The following is a 22,198-nucleotide window of genomic DNA, read 5'->3' as shown; positions in this document are numbered from 1 at the left end:
TGATTTCAATGTCTCTTCCATTTTTCTACAGTCATGTCTGCCCTGCAATTTGAGTTATTCTAGTGCTCTGCAGAAGGAGTTGGGAGCATTTTGTGGGTAAAGTCACTTTTCACTTCTGCCTAGAAAAACAAGCTAAACTCCTTTCTTGATAAATCCTAATTAAGTAAGATTCTGATGCAAAGGACATCATTACTTTGACAAGGCTATGTCCCTGGGTAGCTCCATATCATGTTAAGCCTGTTAGATGTTTAATGCATTTTTTTATAGAGATGTGACCCTTCTGCCAGGTGGGGCTGGCAACAACCAGGGCTGGGTTCAATATCTAGGGTTTCCTTTTCAAAAATACAACACAGAACCGGCTCAAGCTCCCACCCAGTAACCTGGGAAAATTATATACCACCCCCAAGTGCCTCTGAGAGGCAATACTTTCCAACTCATAAGCACAGAGTCTGAGTATAGAAAAGAAAATTTGAATGAAAGGAGGGAAGTCACCCAACATTAATTAGGGAAAATGCCATGAGCAGGATTTATAATCATAAAACTGGTTTCAGAGTGACAGCCGTGTTAGTCTGTATTCGCAAAAAGAAAAGGAGTACTTGTGGCACCTTAGAGACTAACCAATTTATTAGAGCATGCTTTCGTGAGCTACAGCTCACTTCATCAGATGATCTGTGATCCGGACACTCACCCAGAGTGTGTGGGGCAGTGCCTTCTGCCTCATGTTCTTGAGTTCTACAACCAAAATTTCCTTTTCTGTGCCCCTCTCTGTTCCCACACCATACCCCATTCACAGTGGTTGTGCTTGGTCATTGAGGACTCAGGGTTCAGAGGTGCACCTGTGTGAGTTCACCTCCCACCCGGGGAAGAAGGAATCTTGTTTGCTTTGCCATCTGAGCACTTGCTCTGGCTGGCTGCCACACCAGACACAGTTTCTCTCTGCTGGCCACCCTGCCAGCTGCGGTTCCTCTCCACTGGCCACCTTGCCAGCCCCTTGCTCTGTTCCGCTTGCTATCTCGCCAGCTGCTCTTCCACTCACCAATCACCTTCCGCCACCTGCCTCTCTGCTGTGTCCTCTGCAGGTCAGTCTCTTGAGGTTCCACCCAGCTCTTAGTGCTTTCAGCTTAGTAATTTTCATCTTAGTGATTGTCAGCTCTTTTGAGCACTTAAAATAACAAAACACTCCTAATGGAGCCTATTTAGCTCTATCTTTGAACAGTGGGGAGGAACAGGTTAAACCAAACTAGGGAGAGCCCACACCTCCTGTCTGGGATATCTGCCCCCACCTCTCTTACTTTCACAGGGGTCTGGCATTCGAGCCCCTGGCTTAATGAGGTCCTTTCAGCTGAGGTTGACCCCCTCATTTGGGACAAGTTAAGCACAGTTCTGCTCTCCTTTACTCATACAACAACAAGGATAACAACATTTCACTACCCCTGCATTCAGTACCCAACACCAGCCAAAGTTGATCACTTTGAGCAACACCACTTTATCTACTGGATATCTAGGCAGAGTAGGTGTGTTCATGTGAATACAGTTTACTCCTGAAGTCTCTCCCCCTCCCAGCTAGCTGTCAGGGGAGAACTCATTCAGAGCCTGTTTACACAGACAATACTTCAGTTTCTACACAAGTCCTTCATGGCCCTTACTTCATATTTGTTGGCCTAAGATATGTTTGATCTATATAGGTATTTATTTAACAGCTTTTATGAGGTGGTGGGTTGTCTCTACACTAGTTAGCATCAGCAGATGGAAAAAAAGGAATGACCAAACCACTTCTCATCATTTTTGAGTATCAAATTATAACTTTAACAGTGAAATCCCCACTTCTCCAGGATAAACTGAAGCACTTTTGTTCATTAATCGGTAGGGTGGAAGCACCAAAATCCTGAACTATGATTTCTCTAGCTCTTATGATGGCACTTGCCTCCTGTGTTTAGGGTAATAACCAAGGCTTAAATTCAGCCAGAGCTGCCCAGAGCAGAGCCCTGGTAAATATTTTCAAACCCGTGGGGCAGAAGCTCCGAGCCCCGGTGCCTCCTACGGGGCTGAAGCCCCAAGTTTCTGGCGCCTCCCGCAGGGCAGAAGACCTGATCCCCAGGGCTCTGGGAAATACTCTGTGAGAATTTAAACCCAGGTATTTACACCAGTGAGGGCCTTTTGCCAGGGCTTGGAAGCTGCTTTTGTAAGATCAAAAAGACCGCATTGATTTATATGTTTATCCTTTGAGCATAACATGGATTTGAAAGTCTGGAAAATGTTTCTTAAACAATTTAATAAAGTGTCAACATACCCATTGCAACGTGCAACTTTTCAAATTGCAACTGTTCTCAGCTACTTGCAGAGGAGTTAATTTTATTTTTATTATGAGCATGGGTGTATGGCTTTGTTAAAATGCCGAGAAAGGGCAAGGAGCCAAAATCATTATCTTCACTTGGAGTGTTTAATACCAAACATAAATATTGGAGGGGCTTGAGCGCCCAAGCCATCCCTCCAGGCTTTATGAATCTGATTATAAGTGTCCCTGCTGTGCTGTCAACTAGTCCCCATCATGACTTCAGTCCAGTGTTGTTAAGGAAATAACCTAGATTCAGGCATTGCTTATCAGTATGGGGACAGTGCTAAAAGAACACATGGGTCGATTTCTACTCAAATACCCTTGTATAATTACAATTGTTAATAAGCACTTAGCAAAATTAGAAGCAGAAATTAGCCTGCTTTAGGCTTTTCCCATATTTATTTCAAAGAGCATAGGATCTTTAATTTCACATTGAGGTGGCATTCATAAAAAAGAGAAAGTAAATGATGTCACTGATGCTTTGCCTTACCTCCAGTGGTCCAGGTTTTATTCTCTGATCTGGAAAAACAGAGCAGGCTGATGTCTCTTCTCACTTCTCCATAGACTACTAGCACCAGAGGGAGACATACTTTATTACAGCATTTCTCTGCCAGGAATATATTAAACATAGAGACTAATGAAAGGAATATGAGAATGTGCTGTTTTCACAGAGAAGAATGGAATACAAAATGCACAACCATTTCCACAAAGATCATCTCAAATAATTTACAGTATTTCAAATGAAGAAGGTGTGAGCCTCTCAGTGATCATTACTTCATCTTACCTTTCTAAGCAGCAGTATGTAATTTCTCAGATCAATTTCAGAGTTCTGTGAAATTTACACATAACTGTGAGAAGGGCTTTTTGGTTTGCCTTATGTAGGGCTATCAGCATATTGCTATTTGCCATTTTCAGCCAAGATTCTGAGGACATTACAGAGACCCTAAAGGAGTGTATATTCTTCAAGGTGCTACTGAAAGTTTTCAGTGAGCTTTTAATCCAGTGGTTTGGGGGAATATTATGATTTTCAGAGCTGATACAAGAAAACTGTCAGGCCAAGTTATTTTAGTGAACCTCACATAACATGCCATATCAACAAACACAGAATATTGTTGGTGTATCTGTCCATAACTGATATTTTCCCTATAGCAGGATGTAAAATGTTGTCATAAAGAGGACAGTGATCAGATTTTTTCTTCTCTATGTCCACTAGGGTACGACAAGAAGTAATGGGCTTAATCTGCACCCTGGGAAATTTAGGTTAGATATTAGGAAACACTTTCTAGCTATAAGGATAGTTAAGAACTGGAACACGCTTCCAAGGGAGAATGTGAATTGGAGGTTTTTAATCATTGGAGGTTTTTAAGCACAGGTTAGACAAACACCTGTCAGAGATGGTCTACATATACTTGGTCTTGTTTCAGCACAGCAGGATGGACACGATGATCTCTGGAGATCCCTCCCAACCCTATATTTCTATGATTCTATGAATATTAGAACTGACCATTTTTTTCTAAGATTTTGATTCATAGTCTCTTGACATTTTTGAATTTAGACAAAAATGTGGCAAGATTTTGGAGGAAACATTTTCAATTCTCCCCCCACAACCTTTCTGGCAAACTCTACAGAGTACAATTTTTTAAATAATTTTTGCTTCAGACATGTTCACACATTGTTTGTATTTGCTTTCCATGAATATTCTATACATGAGTTTACTGGCAGGTCTGTTCTCCAAAGAAGCCCATTTTAAACTGATAATCATGTTCCTTTGAACTGGATCCTAAAAGTTATGCTAATCCAATCAAGGAGCAGAAATACAGTGAGAAAAATGTGTCCAAGGTAAATGCCTCAAACGTAGACTTGAGAATATTCACAATCCACTACTTGAAAAGAATCTACAAAGGAATATCATAAAAAACTTGCAGAATACATAATAAATACAAGACAATTAGGGTCTATTTGAAAACAATTTGAAAAAAGAAAGAGAAGCAACATTTGTTGATTAAATTATTTTCCTCTTATTTTAGCCCTATATCTCATATAGCCATTGTGACTACATTTGTTTTTTTTAACTGTATTAATCTGAACGCATAATTACTATGATTCTACTCTAATGTATTTTACAAATATTTGCTCAAACTCACCACTGTTGCAAGCAGGTACAATTATACTAACTTCAGTGGAACTATACCTGCTTACACCAGCAATTAGTCTGTCTCACCAGCTGAATGATCATCACTACACCTTGATGTAGCTATTCCTTTTACCATATTGTGTTGGGAAAACTGAGATGGGGAGTTTAAATATCCTATCCAATGAGTTAGTGAGCGTCAAAGCCAGCAGTGAAACTCAGGAGCTTTTTGCTCCCAGTCCTGCACTCGGATCCCACCTCCATCTAAATTAAAGGTTCCTCCTGTCCTCAGAACTGTCTCCTTTTGTGATGTGCAACTCAATGACCTTTGGGGACTGCTGGCAGGAAGTTTTCAGGTTATGACTGACATTTTGACAAGTACCATCACAAGCTCTATCTTAACTTTTCTAGCTTATGGTATGCTCCCTCTCCGCGCTGGTGAACCATTGCAGATAAAAGTACATCCTATTGCTATCCATTAGGTTTCCTATACAGTATGATCAAATATACAATTAATTCGCAGCATACTTGATAGTATTAAACCCTGTTATGGTGATTTCTGTTTTAACATATGGATTTGGTAACATTTTGGATTTTGGTTTTAGGGAGGATATGGGAGGTGAGCATGATAGCTGGGTACAAAACTGCCCATAGATAGACTACACTTTCCTTCAATGGGAAGTCAGGGTGCATCTTTGCCATTGACATGATGGATTTGTTTTTTTTGGCTTTTTGTAGAATACTAACAACATAATGTGGTTTGGCATGCAAGAGTCAAAAATGAAGCCTTCTATATCAAAGGGGTCTAGCTGTGAAATGAACCTCCAGAGGAGAGTGGAGAAGTCCTTTTATGGGAATTGTTTCAATGCATCCTTCTTTGACAAAGTTTTTCCTTCATAAGCAAAGTGATATTAAGTTCACCTGTCCTTCTCCAGCATCTCTGTTCCCCACAAATGCTACCCCAAACAGAACTTTCTATAAGCCTGTAACAAGGTGCTTGGAGGGCCTGGTTGCCACACCTGACCTCCAGACCCTTGTTTCTTTGGTTGAGGTACCTCAGTATTTTAGGTGGTGGGGTGGGGAGACCCTGGCCCTCCCTTTCCAACAGGTCCCAGGCCAGGGCCCTTTGTGAGTTGACCCCTGAAAATGGGGCCTTCCCAGTGTGGAGTCTAAATCCACTGCCCAGAGCTACTTCCTACCAGTGTCCCTTCAGTTTGGGGCATGGATCCTATAGTCTAAGGCACTGGGGTGGCTTGCCTCCAGTAGCACACCCTCATGAACCTTGGGTAGTGTCCTGTCATGGTCCCAGTCTCCTTTGGGTGGAGTAGCTGTAAGTTTGGTGAGGCTGAACTCCACAATGTCTCTAGGTTTCAGTCACCCAGTTACCTCACTTGTTGGAGACTCCTAAGTATCCTCTACACTGTACCTTGGTCAGGGAAACACTACTTACTCTCTGGTGACTGGCAAGCTAGTGACCCTCCCTCTCAGGTAGGAAGGCAGCTAGCTCTTGCCTCTTTGCCAGTCAGCCCCCAGCTGAGCCAAGCACTCTCATTTTATCCCTCCACTAGGTGTGGCATTGGTTGCAGGTATAACAGGGTGGGGTTAGCTAGGCCCAAAGGCTCTCTTTAACCCCTGCCATGCTGGTGGGCAGTTTCTCTGCTTCATCACAAACCCAGAAAGCGGGAGGAGCTAGAAAGCCAATCAAATCCATTAAGGAACTAGTCTTCTTTGCCAATTTATTAGCCTGGAAGTCATCCAGCTACTTTGGTGATGAGTGGCAGTATAAAACCTTTCAGTCAAAAGGGTATAAAACCCTTCAGAATACTACATGAATAGATCACATTTTTGATGTTTCATTGTATTATTTCGTTTTTTCTTATAAACCTCTTCCTCTAATGCCATTGTCAGATCTGCAAAATCACAATCAGCGTCATTGTTCTGGAATAATGGCATGGTGGAACTCAGTTTTCTCCATCCAGAAGTGGAATTTAGCCTTCCTGTCTATAGTAATTTTTAGTGCCCTTGTGGATAAGTTTGTTTAGAGTGGGACAGGACACATCTATTGGGATAGATCTGAGTTGGGAGACATCAATCAGATGATGATTTTTAAATAGAATATTTGCTTTTTATTATTAAGAATGAACAGCATGATTTTGACATGAATAACATAACAGGTTATTAATAAGAGGTTCCTGGAAATTATTGGAGTACAAAAGAAGCCAAAGCTATACAGCTAAATAGCTCTAGTGACCCTCACAGCAGTATGGTTAAAGCATATTAGTGTATCATTTGCAAGTGCAATTGAGCATATGAATAGCTTGCATCTTCTATCATTAGGAGAAAGATGGATTTATTATTCAGACAAACTCACTCTACTTCACTACTATACTCTTGATGAAAGGATGAGTGATGTCAGGGAAAACCTTTTAATATATTGGTAACTTAGGAGTCCACCATGACCACCTCTGGCAAAAACTGCTGTTCTCAACTTGAGTTACTTACTCAAAGTGCACCTTCAGTTCTGTGCTGTGCTATTTGCTGTGTAGATGATGTGCAATTAATTCATTTGGGGTTATGAAATAATGTAAGAAATGGAAAAAAAATCCTTGCCCACTGCACAAAGAATGCAATGTGTAGTAGCTGCTGGACATAGCACTAGTCACTTCCTCATAAAGGAATCTGGACTACTTCCCAGAATAAAACTGCCTTTTCTCGATTGTGTAACTACAGCTGACAAAGCTGAACTTTGAGGAAGGGAGATACTGGATGGTTGTGTTTCCTCATGTAATGACTCTGTGAGATCGTCCACTTCCATAGAAATTTGACTGCCTCTGGCTGGTTGGTTGGGAAGAAAAAAATCTAACGCCCGAATGTCAGGTACTTTTGAGCTTTTTGATTATACAAATATTGGGCCAAATTCTTTGCTGGTATAAATGGGAGCAATTACATTGACTTTAGTATGATTCTTCCAGTTTGGCACATTATTTGACTAGTGGGGCATATCTTTCCTGAAGTGTTTTGGGAGTCAGTCCATAAGAGAGAAGAACACTAAAATAAATTAAAAAGTGATCATTTTCTTTCTTTCTTTCTTTCTTTCTTTCTTTCTTTCTTTCTTTCTTTCTTTCTTTCTTTCTTTCTTTCTTTCTTTCTTTCTTTCTTTCTTTCTATGATATCTTCTTTCCTTGGGTTTCTTTTGGCCAAACTAATCAAAATGAAAATGGATAGATATATTTCTGTTTTCCTTCAAGGAATAAATGGAACTGCTCTGAGCCTCAAATGCAATTATAGCATAAACCATTGTAATGATTGTTATCAAATTTACAAGTTCATAGCTATCTGTTACCTACATTGTATTTGTTAGAGAAAACTCATATTATTATTGTTATCATCTTTGTTATTATTACCTGCATATGTACAGTGTCCCTTGCCATGGCAACTGGGTGCTCTTACATGGTTTAAATGGGAAATAATTAAAATTAAGCAACTATAATGGTCAAGTGCACTGTGACCGCTAATACTGTACAGGACACAGCTGGAGAAGAATCTAGTCAGTAAGTTAAATAACTGAAGGTTTTGGAATCTAGTTAGTGGAAAGTCTGCATCAAGAGACACATCTTGCAATACATTATCTATGAGGCCATATTCTGGCTCAGAAAATTTACAAGAAAAAAATCAGAAAAGAAAGCTGTCTACTGCTATTCTACTCACATGAGCTTTGCCTTTGGGACAAGCAGAGTAAACTTTCCTAATTAATGCAGGTGGGTGAGGGAAACCTGAGGAATTAGAAAACTTTTATCTCAAGGTCACTTGCTTGAATCCAAAAGAGATCACCTGCTGCTCGCTATTTGATGACTCACAATATGCTGATTTGAGTTGTTCTCTCTATCCCTCATGGACAAGTGCCCATATCACAAAAGACATCATCATTTTTGTCATCAGCAGTGACCAAGTATGGGTTGGTATAAAGCATAAGCTGACCACATAGGAAAACAATTCAAAAGTTCTCCAGGCCTAGACCCTTGAAGGTATGTAGGTGCCTCCTGATTTCAATGAAAGTTATGTATTTACCTAAATAACTTTAAGGATCTGGGCCTAAGTGACTTGTAAGTCTAAGTCACATTTTCAGAAGTGACCTAAGAACTGAAAGTCACTTGGTGTGTCCAGGTCAATGCTGAAGAACGTGGGAGGGACTGCGTGGAGAAAGTTGCACTACTGTTTCCTGTGCTGCACTGATTCTGGGGAGCAAAAGAAAACTTGCATTTACAAAGCTATTGGTGCACCAGCTTTCAGGGACACTCCATTTATTTTAATGTATATTTTTTTCAAAAAGTAAGTCCATACATACAGTACATAACTGCTCAGTTTAAGATCTATGAAGTGTTATTTTTCTAGAAATAGAGACATAGTAATTATCAGAATTATCTAGTTTTTCAACTTTAGATCATTAACAAATAGAACTGCTATTTATTCCTACATTGAGGGTGGGGGAGCATTACACATACTAATCCGTTATAGTCTGATTTGGAACAAACCTATAATGAATTAGCATTTAATTCCTTTATTCTTCTTTGGAGGTGCTAATTAATGCTGTAACAATACTTAGTGCAACCAAAAGTGCAACTTAGTGCAACTCTCTCTATTCTGGAGAGACAAATCATATTTAGCTCTTGACCCACACTTCTTTCCATAGTAGGAAGGTCAGGTTATTCAATAACCCATAAGTACAACTAGCTAAATAATAGAAACATATATTCACAAATAAATATTTGATGTAAAATGTGCTAAAACTCACAATGTATATTAGTAAGAGAAAATTATGCTGCCAGCTCTAGCCAAAGCAATTTGGTGGTACTGGAGTGGTCAGATATGTCAGCTTAAGTTCAGCTTATTTAAAAATATTAACCTTGGGAAAGTACCCTCCACAGATATGTAAGTACTGAAATCGGGTTATTTTTCAACACTAAGTAAAGCAGTAGAACTGTGCTGGCTTCAGGCAAGTGCAGAGAACAGGAGGTTTGCCCTAAGGATATGCGCTAATTTAAGCTTGCCTCCTATGGCCAGTGGTTCACTCCTTCTTGAAGAAAAGCTACCAGGGAAACAAACTTTTTTTGGTTTAAGGTCAGCACTCACTTCTGCAATTTTGGAACAGTAATATCTGAAGCAAAAATAGGAATGAATAGCAACAAAATAGGTAAATGCAGAACCAGAGTACTTATATGTAAGAATATATGCAGGACAAATTGTTTCTTGAATTTCAGTATCCTCTGTGACGCATTTGCAAGTTACAGTATAAGGTTTATATTGAAAATTGGTGGTAGACGTGAGCAGCATCTAAGACTGCTATCTTTTAAGTGGTTGTCAGAGTCAGACTATTCCTAAGGAGGTTTACGGTTGTAAATGGCTACTCATATTTTCAGGTTCTGAGGAGAAACTTTAAATAGTCATGTACTATATATATGTGTATGATAGATGTTACGTTCATGACAACATGAGGAATAATTAAAAACTCCATGGCACTTTTTCTAAGTATATATCTGTCAATATAGTCCATTCAAATTCCAGTTTATGTAGTTATATTCTGAATTTTCCTTGAAGCAGCAATTGAGTATGAAATTATTCTTCACTTTTTGTCTGAACTATTCTGTGGCACTGCTCCAGAGGTTGTATTCTGCCCCAGAAGAGAGTGAATTTCATTTGTCCAAGTATGATTTGAACCTCTAACTTAGTACATGATGTTGAAGGTCAATATTTAACTATTTTACTAAATGTATACTTCAGCAAATAGGGTTCAAAAACTGAAATAGTGTTCTGATATTGTAGAACAAAAAGCATCACGTTCAAATCAGTTGACTGTAAATTCTTCCAGCCATCACCCAGCTTTTGAAAAACAAGCCAAAAAAAAAAAAAAAACACGTAGAAGACCAGTCTTACTTTTGTCACAAAATAAAAGAAAAAATTCCTTTGATCTGGAAATTCATCTCTGACGAGGAACTGGAGACAATGTAGACAATTCTCTCTCTCTCTCTCTCTCTCTTCTCTCTTCCTGACAGTCTGGTGTTTATTTGAACAATTACATCAGTACAGTTTAAGAACTTCCATAGGCTAATCTATAATTGTGTATTTGTACATTTAGAGTTTATCTCCATTTAAGTTGTAAACAAGATTTATAAGATTTTTTATAGAGGAATGGGTCTGTTAATAAATAAAATAACCTATTAGCCATATCAGTCAAAGTGCCTGAAAGTGAGGTCTGGCACACTGATAAAATGTATGATGAGATGCTCAGGTTAACTCAAAGTCCTTGCTGGATTGAAAGGATTTTGTTCTGTTTTGTTTTAGTTTTGGAGAGGGATTGTTTCAAGTTAACTAGAAAATTATGAGACTGAGGGCTGGTGACCAGAAAGCCATCTTCTTCTCCGAAGATGGTAAAGTCTAGAAGAGGAGTCTACAAGTAATTGGGAAAAGAGTTTGTATGTAAGACCTACTTTCCCAAGTTCTTGATCCATTAAGCCCATCGCACTGAAAGAGATGAAGGCAGCAACAGAAGCAGCCAGAATATAATTCATTAGGAAAGAACTGGACGGACAGGATTCTATTATATATCATGTCCATGCTAGTAAACAACTGTGGAGAGAATATATAACAAAGAACTTGTGGACTGATAGGAAGAACAAGATCCTTGAGGAGCTTGTGAATTACAAAATAGCCTGTTGTCATCCACAGAAATCTCCTCAGAGTAGTCAACCTGACCCAGAAATATTCTTTTTAAAAGAACAAGACAGAGAAAACAGTTTAAGACCCTTCCTAATTAAAATGGATTTTAACAAAGGAATAAAATATTTTATTTTAATATTTGAAATGTGTGTTATCAATACTGACTGCAGATTCAATGATTTCATATTGATTTTTATTTTGATACAAATTCTTATGAGCCTTCACTAATGATGAGTTTATTCAGAAATTTAAATTTAATAGACATCACCACCATATTGATAATTTTCCCTTCTTTGAATGAATATTTAGATAGAGGATAGATGACAGATAATTTTTCTCCTTTGCAAACTTTGAATAGAAAAATTAATCCAATATTTTGAGGTTGAATTATTCAGAGCTGCCCAACTTCTTCTCCTTCAAGGTTGTCAGTGGAGTAATCCTGTCCAGAGCTTGTAAAAATTTTGCCTTCATTTTTTTGCAACATTATTTGGTTTTTGATTAAACAAACAATTTCATGAGAAGCATTTGCTTTCTTCGAATATTGTCATTTGTTTGTGAGAAACAAAACACAAACTATTTCAGATTTTAACAGTTTTCAGCACCAAAAAAAAAAAAAAAGTTGGTTTTAGCATTGGTTTTTCTTTGAAATGTCAAATTTGTCTATGGGGAATAAACCCCTTAATTTTCCAACTATGTCTAACATTGCCTACAAAGTTGGAGGAACAAAAAATTCCCCTCCCTAAAATATCAGAAGCCCCCCCCCCCACACACACACATTAAGCTCTTGATAATCTAAATCCCCATATACCCCGTCAGTGTGTTCCCCACTATTTGTTCTGGTGTTGGTCATTTTGCTTTGGCATTCTTCAGGTTCCTAGCAACATTTGGCCAAGTCCTTCCTGTCTTTCTCCAGACTGCCATAACAGAATTTTGTTGGTGGAGTTAATCTCCAATTATCTCTTCCCTGCTTCCCCATAATTCCATTGAGATACGTCCATATGAATGATAAGAGCTAGCTGTCTACCCCAAAGAACACTTAAAAAGGACCATGTAGCTCAGAGGAGGCAGAGCCATGGTTGATTGAGCATGAGACAAAGTTGTACCAGATCATCTATGCCTGAAGCAATTAATGGGACCAGAGGGCTGAACACTGCATTGATGAACAACTAAAAGTCATACATATAAATAAACAATATATTCATCAGTAGGGCTGACAAAAGAAATTTGTCAAAAAAATTTCTGTGGAAAACTGGGTTTTCAATTAAATGTTGTTTTTTTATTAGAAGTGTTTTCTGTGAAAAAAAAATTGTTGGAAACCTGAACATCTGAAAAGAAAAAAATGTTAAAAATGAACATATTTCTGCCAACATCAAAACACTTTTGGAAGAAAAATGAAACATTTTGATTCTGAAATCAGCCTCAGATATGTGATTTTCATAAAGCACCCCCTCTCTTTATCACGAGGGAAACCTGTGGTGCATCCTGGGAGATGTAGTCTAACCAGAGAGCCCAATTTACACATGGGAATGGGAGCTGTAGGCACCTCAAATACAACTCCCATGAGGTGCTGCCTTTCAGAATTGAAATATTTTGGTTTTTATTTTTTTACCAAAACCTCAAATATTTCCACAGAAAATTTCAGTGAAAATGATTTTTCCCCATTGTTGTGAATGTTTTGCTGAAAAATCTAAACTGCTGTATTTATCAATATGCGTCAGCTTGTGACTCATTTGATAGATGGCCAACCAGCCAGTGAAGACCTTGATGGGTTCCCACATCCAGCCTAGCCAGTTAGTTCACACCCATCCTTCAGCACACACAAGGTCCGTGTATGGCAAACTGCATCTTTTGAAAATCCTATTGACACTTCTCTCTCTCCCTTATCTACAGGCAGTTAGATGTGTCTGTAAAAGCTTAAAAAAATAACAACATATGATATATGTACACTGTTCACATATGAGCCTAACTGCAATTGCAAGTAATACATATTACTGTCTCTTAAGTTACTGCATTTATGGTTCACAGAATATTGTTTTGGAGCTATAATTTTGTAGATTTCTTACAAGTAATTTACAGCATTTGAGGGTGCAGTCCACATTTTTTTTTTTTTGGCTTCTGTACAGTCACCAATTGTTAGTTAATTTGATGTGCATATTGTATATTTGGGCTCCTAGTTCAATTTTTATATTTGTTCCAACAACACTTACGGTTTGTCCTCATTTGTTTTAGTCAGTGTATGAGACTCCATTAAGACTATACTATGTGCTAAGTATTCAGAAACCTTAAAACAGAAAAAGTAACAATATAGCATGTGGCAAAACAAAACATCTAATAGTAAAACTATACTCTATGAATTTTGATGAAATAAGGTTTATATCTGCTTTGATTGTTCTTTTGTCTCTTGTTTACTTTTGGCAAACCGTATTTTTGCAAAAGGTCTGTGACTTTTAGTACTACTCCTCATTTAAAAGGGGGCAGGGGGGCTCCTTTCCCTTTGATCAGTGAGACGATGATTAAAAAGAGAATTATTCAAGGGATTATGGCAGATAGCCCTGTTACGGCTGCAAATCTGTATATCCTAACAGACAAAATTCTTTCTTGGTTTTCTTCCCTTTTTACCTAATGGCAGATGTTTCCAGGAGCTGTAACAGCTGAAGGAGATTTTAGTTATTCTCTGAACTGAGATAGGATATGTGATTTGGCCTTTGTAAGTAAATAACAATTAAAAAGTGAAGTGAGCAAGAGTATTGCAAAGATTTGTTTCTCATTGATCCACACTGACAGCTACACCAAAACAGGCAATACAATACCTTTTATATATTAGTTCCACTACATTTGAACCACGATTCTTTTTTTTTATTTATTTATGAGGATACACTGTAGCATGTAACCATCTGGTAATGGAAATCCAGCTTTGCCTGACAATTTCCTGGTGTCTATGTCTCTGGATGGTATACTGAATTATCGAAGATCTGAAGTATGGAGATTTAACAACTCTCTAATTAAAGCTGCAGCATTTGTGCAACAGATGAAGACTATTTCAGAATAAATTAATATCAATAAAAACCAAGAAACTAGCCTGAGTGTTTTGTGGGAAGCTGCCAAAGCAGTCATGAGGGGTAGAATAATTTGCCTAGCTGAAGCAGCAGCACAGAAAGTATATCTTGAGTACCAGTGTAAATTAGAAAAGGAAGTTAATGAGATGAAAAAAAGCAACATAAAAATCAGGTACCCTAGGACCCTCCAACTTTTGATTAAACAGAGGGAAACTAAACGCTTTGTGGTGAATAACACAGACAATGTGTTAAAGCCTAATGAACAAATGTACTATGAAAAGGGGAATAAATCTGACAAATTATTTGCATATGATTGGAAAGAGAGGAGAAAGGAAAACTTTTTCCAGTTATTGGCACAAGAGACATTGCAACAGCTCTGAAATCAAAAACTGTAATGAGATTTTTGCATGTTTTTATAAAACAAATTTATCCTAGCTAAATGTGGGTCACAAAGAGATAGTCTCCTTCTTATCTGAAATTCAATTGCCACGGATTAAGAAAAGAAATAAGATGAAGTTTGTTTCTTCTGAGATCACAAGAAGTACAATAAACCAGTAAAGGCTCTTCTATCATGAAAAACAAGAGGGCCAGATGGATTGACAGTTATTACAAAAAAATGGTCTTTGTTTCTGTTCTCCTGATTGTGGGGTCTTTCACGCCTTGAATCTTTCTCCTCTTATATAAATAGAAATTGAAAAAACATAATAAAAAAAGAAAAAGAAAAACCACAGTGTGTATGAAACATTATTTAATACAGGCAAGGAAATTATCACAATTAAAAATGATGGAACTTTCCCCTCTGATGTACCCTACCATTCAATGAAGGATAAATATCTTTCTTGAATTCAAAGTTCTACAGACCCCAGGGTGTCTTAGCACAGTGCTTATTATTATGGCAGGGATTGTGAACCTAGGTACAATGCAAGCGGCCGTTATTTAAATAATTTTGTTCAATATAATAATTTAAATAATTTTGTTCAATATTGAAGTTGAATTGTGCTGCAATTTTTCACAGACTTCAAGAGGACTGAGGACATGTTGAAGAAAACAGAAAAAGGGGGAAAACAGAGAAAGGAGGACTCAAAAGGGAAATAAATCATGGATGGAGCTATTAAGGGTAACAGGAGAACCAAATTAAAAGGTTAGATCAAAACACACTTTAAAGAAGAAGGATCTATACTGTAAATTTAATTTTAAAAAAGACATTCACAAGTACAGAAGACAGAATATTTGAGGGACTTCCAATATTTTTGGATCTGTCATGCCTCAGGGAATGGCTACAAAGTTAAGTGGAATGTTATACTTCCAGAAATGTTCATTGCGGATTAAATCATTTCCATGTAAAGTAAGTGGAAATTTGCAGAAAATTTAAGGTACTTGGAGAAAGTATGCTGTATGCAGAAAGTTAGAGTTGAAATCATTTATTTGAAGGTGTATTTTACTTCCATGTGTCCATGAGAATTTATCTTAGATAATTCAGATATACGCCAGCACAGATTTAAGGCTGGCTGAGAGTTACATTAACATATAAGCATTGCATTAGGATGTGTGTATAGAGTTGTGTACATGTGGCTGGTGAGACAAAGGCAGCTGGGAGACTAAGGGAGGTAGCCTGCTGAGTTTGCCGGAGGAAGAAGGTAAGGTGGTAGGTTTTTGGGGTGGTTTTTTTGCCCTTTCCTATCCTTAATGTGCAGATACTCTACAAGGAAGAACCTCAATGGGAGGAAAAATGCATTTTACCAACACCATTGCTAGCTCTTCCTTTGACTGCACCACTGGGGTCTTGGGCAGACACACATCCTTCAGTCTTCACTAAAAAAGTAGAAAGAAAAGGAGGACTTGTGGCACCTTAGAGACTAACCAATTTATTTGAGCATAAGCTTTCGTGAGCTACAGCTCATTTCATTGGAAGCTTATGCTCAAATAAATTGGTTAGTCTCTAAGGTGCCACAGGTACTCCTTTTCTTTTTGCGAATACAGTCTAACACGGCTGTTACTCTGAAACTAAAAAAGTAAATGGTGATTAAATTCTTAACACAATTTATATTAACAACAAGGGGGAAGAAAGAAAGAAATAGGGAAAGAACAGGAAATTCAGAATATTTATATGAGTCAGATATATTCAAGTTATCAAGTAACTAACTGAAATCATCTCAAATTATCTTTGAGAACTTCTGTGGGATGGGTGAGGTCCCAGAGGATTGGAGAAGGACAAACAAAGTATCCGTCTTTACAAAGAGGACCCACGGAATTATACAACAGTCTGCCTAACTTTGAAACCTGTAAAATTACTTGACTAAATTATTTAACAATCAATTTGTTGGCGCCTAGAGGACAACAGGATTTTAAGGATAGCCAGCACTGATTTGTCAAGAGCAAATCATGCCAAACCAACCTAATTTCCTTCTTTGACTATCTTATTGACTTAGTGAATATGGAAGAAATGGTAGATGTGATACATCTTGATTTTAGTAAGGCTTTTGGAACAGTTCTACATAACATTCTCTCAAGCAAACTAGGGAAAATCAGTCTAGATGAAATTACTATAATGTGGGTGCACAACTCGTTGAAAGACCATTTTCATCAAGTAATTATCAAAAGTTCACTGTCAAACTGGAAAGGTGCATCTAGCACTGTGGTTCCCAAACTTGTTCCACCACTTGTGGAGGGAAAGCTCCTAGCGGGCCGGGCTGGTTTGTTGATCTACCATGTCCGCAGGTTTGGCCGATTTCAGCTCCCACTAGCCATGGTTCTCTGCTCCAGTCCAATGGGAGCTGCTGGAAGCGGTGGCCAGTACATCCCTCAGCCAGTGCCGCTTCCAGCAGCTCCCATTGGCCTGGAGCAGCGAACCGCGGCCACTGGGAGCCGCGATCAGCTGAACCTGTGGATGCATCAGGTAAACAAACTGGCCCGGCCTGCCAGGGGCTTTCCCTGCACAAGCAGTAGAACAAGTCTGGGAACCTCTGATCTCGAGGGATCCCACAGGGGTTAGTCCCGGGTCTGGTGCTGGTGCTGTTCAGTATTTTCGTTAATGACTTGGATAATGGAGTGGAGAGTTTGATTATAACAGTTGCAGATGACACCAAATTGGGAGGAGTTGCAAGCACTTTGGAGGACAGGATTAGAATTCAAAACAACCTTGAAAAACTGGAGAATTGGTCTGAAATCAGCATGATGAAATTCAGTAAGAACAAGAACAAAGTGTTTCACTTGGCAGGAAAAAAAATCAAATGTACAGCTACAAAATCAGGAATAGCTCGCTATGCAGTAGTGCTACTGAAAAGCATCTGGAGGTTTTAGTGGATCACATATTGAATATGTATCACAAAGTGTAAAACGTGAATGACATTCTGTGGTGTGTTAACAGATGTTATATGTAAGACACGGGAGGTAGTTGTCTTGCTCTGCTCAGCACCAGTGAGGCCTCAACTGGAGTAGTGTGTTAAGTTCTGGGTGCCACACTTTAGGAAAGGTGTGGATAAATTGCATACAGAGTCCAGAGGAGAGCATGAGGAATTTCTTTAAAAAACTAGGCATGTTTAGTCTTGAGAAAAGCATACTGCGGGGGGCGTGGGGTCTGATAACAGTCTTCTAATATGTTAAGAACTATTATAAAGAGGTAATCAATTATTCTCCATGCCCACTGAAGGTAGGACAAGAAGTAGTCAGTTTAATCTGCCACGAGGAAGATTTAGGTTAGATATTAGGAAAAAAGTTCTAACTATAAAGGGTAGTTAATTCTGGAATAGTTTTCCAAGGGAATTTGTGGAATCTTCATCATTAGAGGTTTTTTTAAGAACAGGTTGTAAAAACACCTGTCACAGATGGTCTAGATTTACTTGGTCGTGCCTTAAACCTACATTTCTAGGATTCTATGGAATGAGTGAGCCTCATGTGAGGCTACTGATCTAAAACTGGCAGTTGGGTTAACATTAGTTGTCAGTGATCAAGCTTGAGTTAGAGATGTGGGTTCAATTAACTAGAACCTAAAAATGAAAATCTCCTATGCCTGCAGAACTAGACCTTCTTTCCCTTCCTGAGCTAATTAATAAGCACTTTTTTCATGTAGATGTAAAAATTACTTTTGGCAATAAACCTAAATGATTTGATACCATTTGATGGGCAAAACCTTAGTTACTTTATATAGGAAATCAGGAGTGTAGTTGGGTGTTTGCAGGACTCACATATAAAATGGACACACTCATATGAGCTCAATTTTGGCACGTGACATATCTGGCATCTAAGGTCAGAGGTAAATAGCAAGGCAACATCACATACCTACTTGTTTTGTGGTCATTATGAGCAAAGTTCCCATCTGGAGAGATTCAGGTGAAGAAAGGCCCAGCTTACTCATTCAGCTAGTTCTTAATAACACAAGTTAAACCAGTGGTCTTGTGCATCAATGAAATATGAGTAGTAGTAATCTAACTAGCTACTGAAATTGCAGTGAAAAGAATAAACCTTATTGATTAGTGTCCACATCAGCTCTGTGCTCCATAGTTGAGACCCCAGGAAAGCTGATATTAAATGTCAATTATCAGGTTTATGTCCAGAAAATGGTCTCTTCTCTTTCTGAACTCCCCATGTTCATCACAACAGGGATGGACAAATCCAGAACCCTAGATTTCTTCCTGACGTGTCCCTTGGTCCTCTCAACAACCATACCACAATCCTTGAAGAACTTCAGTTGCATGTATGATTAAGACAGGGTGAAAGGATTCATTGTTATCGACACCTGACCTTAGATTTAACCTTATATTCTATAACCAATGGGGGAAGGACATACAACCCCCAAAGAAGGTGGCCACCAAAGCACCCTCAGAATACTGGACATTCTAGTACTTACAGGATCTGTGTGGTCCCACCCCAACTGCATGATCTCACTTACATTGTGTATGAGTGGTCATGCTGCATGGAGGATGCAATTTTTAAGAGCCCCCTGCCAGCATGAACTCACACACACTGTGCATTCAAGGTCATGTCATAGTGTGTGTAGAACAGTGTGCTCTTCAAAATGGCATCCTTAGTGCGTGATACTGGACAAAACCATGCTTTGTTTTACATCAGTACTAGACAGGAGACACATCAAATAAAAGCAGGATGGTCTAACTTAAAACCAACAAATGGCCTGCCTACCCCCACAAACTCTTCCAACATGAAGAGTAGTTAAAGTCACCGACCCAAAGTTTCCATGGCATATAGCACAAACTTACATTCTTTCTGTGATTTTATTTTATTGGTAACTCACATTGTGGAAGTGCTGCTCTCAGGTCCATAGTTAAGATTGAATTCAGTTTTATACTTAAAACAGGTATTCAGCCACTATGTTATATATGAAGAATACAGGGTACCCCTCCCCAAAAGTCACTTACTCTTTAACTTTCAAATGTGCCCACTGACCCATATTTCACCCCAGCCCTAACACTTTGACAAGTCTGGAGAATGAAAACAAGAGTGGAGATATTTTGGGAGAGCTTCTCTTACCTGTCAAAATGTGCCTCCTTCAGTGCCTGGGGTGAAAAGTGTGGGGTTAGGCTCATTTTGATGGGCCTACCATATCTGTGAAACCGTGGAATTATACATTAAATTGAGAGAAGTTAAGATGGCAGTGAGGTACATTTTGATGCAGGTCACATTTGTATATTACAGTTGCTGTGTTCGCCGAGTCCGATAAAGTAGGATCTCCCTCCTGGAAAAGGTAATGACATGGAAGACTCAGTCTTTGGTGGATTGATAGGGGGTCTCAAGATTACCTGATGGGAAGAGGGAGGTCATAGATATTTGGAGGCTGACTTCAGAAATTTGCATCAGAAGTTTTACTTTTACTTTGCTTATCCAGACCATATAGCCAAACTTCCCTCGTGAAAAGGCCAAAGATCAAGTGCCTTTACAAACCAAGAAGTGAATTTAGTGTAACTTGCTTTATCAAATATTTACTGGAATATTTTGTGTAATTCATGGATAATGCTGTGCAGACTTCTGAGTCCCTTTCTAAAGTGTCTGTTTAATAAATATCTTTATATTTTGGTTTAAGTCAATTGTAAAACAATTTTATTTGACCTGTTGAAATGAAGCAAAAAGAGGCATGTTGGATAGGTCTGTAAGTGAGGTACATTAATGATGTGGATTCATGCATAATATAGATTAAATAGAAGTCATTCAACTCTATGCATTTAGGACCCATTTCATCCATTATTGAAATCATTGGAAAGACTCTACTGACTTCAGTGACAACTGGATGATGCCTTTAAAATTTCAGGCTGCACTTAATCTTTTGCCATAGGTAAGAAACAAAAGGCCACTAATTTCCCATCAATCTTTCCTTTGATCTTCACTCATAGTCACACTGTAAACTTGACTTTCTCAACTAAAATTTTCAGTGTATCTCTATGATATTATAACTTTGTTTTGTTTGGTTTGTTTTCAGAAAGAAAACTCTGAATCAGAATAAGATTATTACTCTTTAAGGATATAAATTTGTTGTGTACCTGAATCCTCCATTTCTGGTACAGTTCATGTTCTACCAACTCTCCCTATGCCCTACTACTGGCAAACAGTATGTTAGTGGCACATGTTAGGGGATCATGTTGGATGAGTACTCCCTAATAGGTCCTATTTTCTTCTTGGATGCATGGGAAAATGTTTTTCCTTTCAAGAACATAGCACAGTCACTTTAGGACAATTTAAGAATCAAACAGTCTAAGTAAAAACAAAATTGATTAAGAATAGTCAGAAAAGATCAGATTGAAACAAAAGAAAATGTATTCATTCCATATCTAGTCTTGGTCTCAAGAGTTAAATAAAGTAGTCATATTGAATTAGTTGTAGTAAAGAAACTGAACTGAATTTCGAGAGAGGGATTTATCCTTTTCTCTCCTCTCATCCTTTTGGCCTCTCAGGGTAATATCCTGCTGCAATTATATTTTTGCTGCCCTTACTTGGTTCTTATCATACTATATATCCCTTTCTGCTGCTCTCCCTAACTGATGGTCTACAAGGTTTGTACCTGGACTATTTCAGGAATCTATTCAATATGGTGCTAAAAAGTTTGTTCCCTTTTTTCTTTTCCTACCTTGCACCTTACATCCCCAAAGAGCCTCTCTCTCTCCTTGGAGACTCTCCTTGGAGTCTCTCCTTGGAGTTCACCTCTTGTATTGGCCTGAACAGACCCAACTGTGGCATTTCAACTAATGTAATCCTAAAATCAGTTCTGTTTTCAAAGATGCAGGGCTTCTATATTTCAGTAATTCATTCTTAAACTAATTCTAGTTTACCTTGAGAATGTATCAAATATGAATTATGGACAGATTAACTCATTACCAAATCAGAAGTATAAATACAATAATATAGTTCTGCTAATTGTTTTTAAGAGGCATAAATTACCTGTCAAGTTTTCATACTAATAATAGAAATATAGTTAATAGAAAAAAAGAGCCATGACTATGCCTCAAGTTTAACTATATTATTTTCCATGGATATGTGTCTGCTTAATGAATGCTTCAACCATCATGAAGATTTCAAGAGACAGAAACATTTCTAAGTGGCATCAAAGGGAAAATATAGTACCTTTGAAATAGATGTTGATAAAATACATATGTGTATGAATAGAACTGCTTGTAACTCCAAACCAAACACATAACTGGGAAATAAGTGCAGTATTGCATGTCTAGAGGGAAATAAAAGGATACTTTCTTCTCTTTTGTAGTTCCAAATAAACTAGCATTCAAATAGGCCATTTTTCTCTTAGAGGGTTATATGGTAGTAATGTCATCAAGATGCTAAGAGTCACAGCCAAGGACAATATCCTCTTATTAACACACAATTGTATCTAGTAGAAGAAATGAACTGATTTTAACTGAGTATTCTGATATATTATGGACATTGCATATAAACCAGATGGCTTGTCAGCTTCATTCTTTTTCTGCCTGTTTCCCCTATTCTAAACTAGTTTAGACTGGCATT

Source organism: Lepidochelys kempii, chromosome 1 (assembly GCF_965140265.1).
Source record: "Lepidochelys kempii isolate rLepKem1 chromosome 1, rLepKem1.hap2, whole genome shotgun sequence".
Taxonomy (NCBI): domain Eukaryota; kingdom Metazoa; phylum Chordata; order Testudines; family Cheloniidae; genus Lepidochelys; species Lepidochelys kempii.
Note: the sequence above shows the minus strand (reverse complement) of the source record.